The following is a 7,926-nucleotide window of genomic DNA, read 5'->3' on the forward strand; positions in this document are numbered from 1 at the left end:
TGTACTCAGCCTAATATCCAATAACTTATTGATTATTATCATTCCTATTATTGTTATTACTATAATTATATCAAGGGTGACAAATTACTCCTTAATTTTGGCCCGAAATTTCAGTGTTAATTCATAATTTCTAGTGTAAAGTTACAAAACTGCCATGGCAACGTTCCCCACTTGTCAGTTCTACAGATGGTGACAAAGGTTTAAAAGGTTATGAATGAAGATTTCAGGGCCTTAAAAGACGCTTTAGAAAACCCAAATACACAAAAGGGCACATCAAGAAGGATTCTATCAGGTACATGTATTTTGCCCAAAAATTCTGAAAATTATGAACTTAAGCCAAAATTTAACCTCTAAAGTTTTCAGTGCCTGGAGTTCTCGATCAATAATCAATTTGATAAACATTGTGAGCATCATTTGTCATCCATGATATCAATAGGTAATCAAATGGTTTCCTCATGAAATTAGGAAATAATTTCACTTGCATTTTGCCCAAATCATAATAATTTGGACAAAACGAGCATGAAATTATTATTTCGTTAATTTCACTTGTCACCATTTGATTACAGCACATACTTATTGTCACCATTATTATTATTATTATTATTATTATTATTATTATTATTATTATTATTATATTATTATTTGCAATCATAACACAAATTAACAAATCAACCACAATTTTCCATCGTCTGCACTCTTATAGGGCATGGACGTGATGTTAAAAATGTTCAAAACTTGTGTACAACAAGCTGCTGGTGAATGGTTTCATTGCAAAGTTTTGAACATTTTGTGGCATCATTCCTGTGATCTATACAAAGATTTTCTTTGATCTAAAAGAGTGTAGACAACAGAAACTAATCTTGTTAATATTAATAATTCAGCACTGAAATTTTTCGGTCCTTAACTCTACCAAAGTCTGTTGTGTTTTATGCCGGCCCACTATCCAGGTGAATCAAAAATTGGACGTTGACATATTGGGCACGTGTGTCTATAAAACAAACAAAAAAACACACTTTCACTTACAAGGCCACACTTCAGAAATAGTAGAGAATTCATCAAGCCTCAAAGCACACCAGTGCTGTTAAATACTAGCATTTTACTTGCAACAATTAATCAACCATTGCAAAGAACATAACAAATTCATTGAAGGCCAGTTTACATGATAGGATTTGCCATCAGGATCTTTTGGCACCCAATTTCCACATTAAACTTATGTGGCCTTTTCATATAATATGGGTAGGCCAACATAAAAATCTCTCTCTCCCTGACTTATTTTGAGGGCAGAGGGTTGCTGTTCACAGGCTGGTAATTAAGGAGCTTAACTCACTTTCCCCAGTGGTCCAAAATTGATGAAATTTACTTTGTTCAAATAAAAAAAATATATATCTCAGCAGGTATTTACAGCAGCATAGAAAGCTATACCTCATTTCAAAGGGCAGAAAATATCCTTTCCAGGAAAAAAAACTTCACTTTATAGCAACCCATAATATTTCATGAAAAACTTTACAAACTTCGTATTTATTAAAATTATGCATTCATTTTGACTGAAAAAGCAATTTTTGCAAAATATTGTATTGCTTGAGGAAAAAATTTAAAAAAGAAGTTTTTCTTTTATGTGTGAGCAAAACAATCCGCTTATGTGCCGTAGATAGCGGGGAACACAATAAGTTATTACCACTTTTTTTTGTGATGCCATCAGGTTATAGATGCAAATTAGTTAAATACTCATTTGCACACGGTAATTCAACACTTAGCTCGACTTATTTACCACGGACAGATGCCACAAAACTGTAATTTTAGTGACTTTTTACAACCAATTTAAAACTCTGAACTCAGGAACATCAATTTAAATTTGGTTAAATGTAATTTAACTAAGTTAACTACCATGAGCTTTGCGGTCAAGCGGTCCACAAGCTTAGTGGTCAAGTGGTTCATAAGCTTAGCAGTCAAGCGGTTCACAAGCTTAGCGGTCAAGCAGTTCACAAGCCTAGCAGTTAACCAGTCCACAAGTTTAGTGGTCTACAAGTTAAGCGGTCAAATGGTCCACAAGCTTAGCAGTCAAGCGGCCTACGAGCTTAGGGGGCATCCAGCCGTCAATCCCATGAGTGCAGGTTCACATGGTTTGTGGATTTGTTATAATTCAACACTTAGCTCGACTTATTTACCACGGACGGACGCCACAAAACTGTAATTTTAGTGACTTTTTACAACCAATTTAAAACTCTGAACTCAGGAACATCAATTTAAATTTGGTTAAATGTAATTTAACTAAGTTAACCACCATGAGCTTTGTGGTCAAGCGGTCCACAAGCTTAGTGGTCAAGTGGTTCATAAGCTTAGCGGTCAAACGGTTCACAAGCTTAGCGGTCAAGCAGTTCACAAGCTTAGCAGTTAAGCGGTCCACAAGTTTAGTGGTCCACAAGTTAAGCGGTCAAACGGTCCACAAGCTTAGCAGTCAAGCGGCCCACGAGCTTAGCAGGCATCCAGCCGTCAATCCCATAAGTGCAGGCTCACATGGTTCTGGTAGCTTTGTACACGGCTAGGATCTGCGAGTTCTTCGTTAAACGTTTGTGCAGTGGTCTGTGGAGCTGTTCATTTAGCATCTTCCCACCCACTCCCATCCCTATTTTTCTTCCTTCCACTGTTTTATCAGTGTGACGGGTGCCTGGAATATGGGGGCTCATGGCTGGGTTGGGGGAATTTGGCATGGCAGCCATGGCGGCAGTTTTCTATCTGGCCACAGTGGAAGCCCCTGGGTATCCCAGGCACCCACCTCCCACTTAAGCGAGGCAGTTGGTTAAAGATATATTTCAGGAAAAAAAGCAAGATTTTTGGAATTAACAGCATAACTGAGATGCATCTCATCATACTCAAAAACATGTGGCTGGCAGCTTTCTTCTGCGAATTGAGACGCAGAAGATTTTCACTGATCCTTCGCCTCAATTTTTTGAGGTAATATTCAGTAGCTGATAAACCAAATGGCATCCAAAACTATTGCAAAATGTATCAACCATCGAAAAGTATTTCTTGATCACTAAAAGCATATAGTAAACTTTTCCCACATCGCCAGCCATTTTTAATTTTTACCATTTTCAAAAAAAATGCTGTGATGAGCAAATTCAGGGTCAAGAGCTGAAACTACCCAGGTATATGGCTCAATCTGTCTATTTCCTGTGTGCCAAACTTGGTAATGATCGGAAGTAATCCACATTTTTGGGAATTTTTTCCCCTGATCTCTAAAGATAGATATTTATAGAATGAGTTAAGCTCAGGGTAATTTGAAGCACAGTCATTATAAAGCATAAGTAAACTGGATGAGTGACGTTGTGTACTATATAAAGCAGTGAACAAGATATCTGAGACAGAAAAGAATGTAATGGTAATGACTTACATGCCATTTTGTATCATAGCGATGGCACAATCTTCATGGATCTTGTGTGAACAAGGTAATATCTGGCACCCACTGAATGCATCCAACAACTTAAAATAACAAGGAAATTAATATTACAATATTATTACAACAGCCTTCAGATGGTAGGAGTACGTGAACTGGTTGGCTATTTGTAAGTGTGGCCATTAGGATTCGAACCTGGAACTACCAAGAACAAATCCAGCTAGTGGCCACTGGGCACAACTTGAACTCGGGGCCTCTGGATTACAAGTACATCACTCTAACCACACAACCACACAAACTCCCAGTGTCCTTTAATGAGGGAAAGGGAAAAATTTCCAGAGGGGGTTCCTTCAATTCTGGTGCTACCCATTCTTCTGCTCAGTTACACACTCTTAACTGTTCAATTAAAATCCTATTTTTGCCCATCTCTAATGACATTTCTTATGTTTGTCAGAGGCAATATATAGTCTATTATACAGCTTCACTAAGATACGATGTGCATGCCACAAGGCCCACTGCGTCAGCGTACACAATACACTTCATATATAGAAAGGATATTCTAATGGCCACGAGGAGATACATTGTTCAAAATTTCTCTTCAAGAGTTGAAAATATTTCCAAATGAGCAAAGCAAAGCTTGCTTGCAAAACATTTTTTTAAAGTTGAAGAGAAATTTTGTATCTCCAAGCTGCCAAGTAATGTTCTATTATTTTATTTTATAAACACCAATGAAATTCACTTTTATAGTGTCTTGCCACAATAGGCGCAATTTATCATGTTGCCATAGCAACAGCGATCTTTTCACATGATAACATGTTATTTCCATGTGTGTAGACATCATGTTTTCGTGCAAAAGCTCACCTAGCTGGTATTTCATTGGTGTTCATATGATAAATGTATGCTTACACTTTTGACTGCACAATTCAAAAATGCTACCCAAAAGGAGACAAGTGATAATGGTAGAATTTCTTGTGATTTATGTCACATTATTTTGTTAAAGAAAATCAGAAAATCAGGGGCATAGCATACATTTATTTTTTGCACTACATTGGTGTCTTTGTTTTAGTATTCCCATTATTATCCTTTTATTATTCCATGATTCTGATGGCATCACTGGCCTTTTCCTTCCTTCCTTCTGTACCTTACCAACAACACTAGAGATGGGTAAAATAAACAAATAACCACATTTTCCTGCATATTAATTCAATGAAAATGTTGTGTGGAAAACGTTTGAAATGGCATTTCAGAGACCCTATATTAAAAAGTTCTCAAGGGGAATATGCCCCCCAGGACCCCTCTAGGCTGGGCCACCTTGGGCATTAAAAAGTTTGTTCCCCACATACGTACATCTTCAAAATCTCACACTACACCCCTGAAAATGCTTTCACGAAAATGCAGAAGTGGAGAACAGAACAGTCACGATATCATGTCAAACTTTTAAGTGTACAGTTATGTTCAAGATTTAAAAATTATATATATTTATTTTAGCTCTCTGCTCTCCATTATTGCACGAATTAATTAATTTTCATGTCATTGAAAGTCAAAGTCAAAGTCAAACTCATACAACCCCTTCTAGAGCCAAATTTAATGAATTAACAGAAATCAGTGTTACAAAAAATGTTTAAACTCACTCCTGAGCATGCGCAGCACTCATCTGGTTCACACAAGTGAGTTTCCTCTTCTGGGTTAAAGCATCTGTTACACAAGACACAGTTATGGCTAGGAGTCTTTCCTTCGTCATTCTACAAGAAGGAAATACATTGAAAATATGTTCTTAAAATGTGACACACTCCTTCTTAACTATGAAAGAGACAAACTGGAAATAATAATTGTATGCAGCAGGTTTGATCCACTATATCTTCAGCCAACTGTCAGCCCAGTTTAGAGGATTAATTCACCCTCCGTAAATTTTAAGCTCATGCAAGAGTTTTAAGTAGCTCCAGGTCACAACTGCTGGTTGCCCCAAGTTATATACTTCCATTCCCTGTATACAGGTGTACCTTAATTTAGTAACAACTAGTGAGCCTGGGGCAGATCTAGGGGGGGTTTGGGTTCCCCCAAAATAAATTAAAACAGCTAACGTCAAAAAATTGTAAAAATGTAAAATAAATACAGTCAACCTTAAATGCAATAAATTTATAACCAAGTTAAGCCTCTGCTGCTCAATAAAGCCAGTCACTTCAGCTGACAACAAGTGAGCAAACAGTACTTTGAAGCTTGTCAAATGATATTTACACAGCACCATGACAATGGGAAAACTGTCAGGCTTGGCTATGATGGACATTCAATACGAAAAGCCCATTGACTACAATGCTGTGGTTCAGCTTTTTGTAGAAAGATACCCTCAAAGAACGGTTCTTGTTGATCCCGTCTTTGATGAAATACAAAATTGAAAAAGGATAAAATGCAGTATATTTTTATCATAGTGAGCTGACCATCAGTGTGACTGGATCTATTTCAAAATATTCTAAAGATTTTCAAGGTAACCGAATGAGCAGTAAGAATCTTCATTTGTTCTACACAATAAAAATAAAATATGGTGCCCTACAAAAATTGCCAGGACACTTTGTTTGACAGCTCGATTCAACAGCTAAGATGATATGACCAATTAGTTTTAATAACAACAAAACCTTTGGGGGTGAGAAACGTTGAATGGCTGGCATGAAGATACGGGAAGTTTATGGTTGCTCTTAGGTGTGTTTACATTTTCTAGTTATGTTAGTTTGTTTTAGCTTTAGTGGAAGATAATAACACTGGATATTTATAGGCAATCATTCATCTAAGGAAAGTAAAAATGTTGGTAGCCCCTCAGACCACTTAAATAAGCTTAAACATCAACTGATGTAACGGCTAATGTCTGACATAGAGAAAAGTCAAACCAGATGTTAGCAGTTGTGTCTGATATAAGGTCTTATGCAACTGGCCTGGAATCAAGTTCTTGTATCACAGAAATTCCTATGGATAATGTGGTTGAGCTACAGTCTTTAGGAACAGTAACTTTAAGATTATAATGGTAATCCTTTTTGCACCTTCCAATGCTAATCTAGCATACTACATAAGGCCCTATAAATGTAGGCTAAGATACATGTACATCAATGATATACATAGAGGATATTACACGGTTGCGTGAAGATATGTGGCAAAACAATATTTGCCACAAGTAAATAAAATTCATATCTTCAAGCCGCTGTGCAATGTTCTTTTTATTATATAGACAAAAAGACATCGATAAAATAATAGATTTTTATTCCCCAAAAAATAGTTGTGACAGCTCAAATTTACAGTACAGCAATATAAGACATTGCAGTTTACAATAATCTTGAGAAATAACACTGAGCTGAATAGGGCTCTACAATGGCAAAATATAAGCAAAGCTTTGAAAAATGTGTAAGTAAAATTCGAAAGATGCAAGACGCCTACAAATTTCAAAGGGAAATTACCAAAATTACGTCATCACTAAACTCACTTGTGAAATTATGGAAAATAAACCACTCGGGTCCCGGCTGTAGTTTTTATGAATTTTACGAGTGGTGTATTTTCCAGTAAAACACTCGTGTCTATATAATAGATGTATTTATTGTAAAGACAACAAATGAAAAGCAGTATTGATAATTTCTTGAGTAGACTGAACTTCACCATGATTTCATCAACCTCCTTGAGCCCTGATTGGGACTCAATGGCACCTAAATGTATGGTTTGACCACAACAATCAGAGTCTTTCAGTTTTCAGGGTGAATGCAAAGATCAGACAATAGTATGTACATCTATTACCAGGGGTACTTAAACAATAATATTAGGTAAAAAGAAAAATTACAAAATAATACCTGTTGCTCAGCATTCTGATCATGATACATGTAGTGAGAGCACATGAGGTGAGTGACAGGACCAGCTTTATCACAAACTCTTAAGTGACAGGAAGAACATGGATAGTATTGCATGCAACAAGGGAACCACAACCTGTAAAGCTGTGACCTTGGAATGGCTTCTTCTTGCTCTTGCTGTGGTCTTCTCAGAGCTTCCTGAATCTCCCTACCATATTGGTTTCCTCTTTCTGTGGTAGATCTCTGTCCTCTTGACAATTGTTCCCTCCTTTCTAGTTCTTGTATTCTTTGCAGAATTTGATTAAAGGAGGTGCGCCGTTGTTGTAGAGCAAGCAATTGCTCATTGTCTGAGGATTCTGAATCACTACAGTGGCCATCATTTAACACTGGGATTTCAGGCACAGGCTCTCTTGATGCTGATTGTTGGATCTGTTTGGGTCTAGCACCAAGATGCTCCCGGAAGCCAGGTGGTTGACTACTAGCTGACTCTGCATGAGCAGATTGCGCAGAATGATTAGAATGGAGAGCATTGCTTGAGTTGCTATTACTTTCAGCTTCTGCTTTTGGAGCCTGAGGTAGCATATTATCTGATGAGGGTATAATTGTGCTACCACTGGGAACTGGTAAGGTCACACCAGCAGAAGATGTTAACAACTGATCGGCATGAGCACCTGCACTGCCAACTTCACTAGCACTGTCAGAAGAACTAAT

The 7,926-nt window shown here is 37.2% G+C and overlaps 1 long non-coding RNA gene across 1 annotated transcript; it reads right to left on the reverse strand.

The window, feature by feature from the left end:
• Window positions 1-898: 898 nt before the first annotated feature.
• LOC140934591 (uncharacterized) lies at window positions 899-5,066 on the reverse strand. Its single transcript, XR_012165114.1, has 3 exons — window positions 5,026-5,066; window positions 3,392-3,480; window positions 899-988 (listed from the first exon to the last, which is right to left on the reverse strand). It is a non-coding gene; the product is annotated as an uncharacterized lncRNA (long non-coding RNA).
• Window positions 5,067-7,926: the final 2,860 nt, after the last annotated feature.

This window comes from Porites lutea, chromosome 1, assembly GCF_958299795.1.
Source record: "Porites lutea chromosome 1, jaPorLute2.1, whole genome shotgun sequence".
NCBI classification, from domain to species: domain Eukaryota; kingdom Metazoa; phylum Cnidaria; class Anthozoa; order Scleractinia; family Poritidae; genus Porites; species Porites lutea.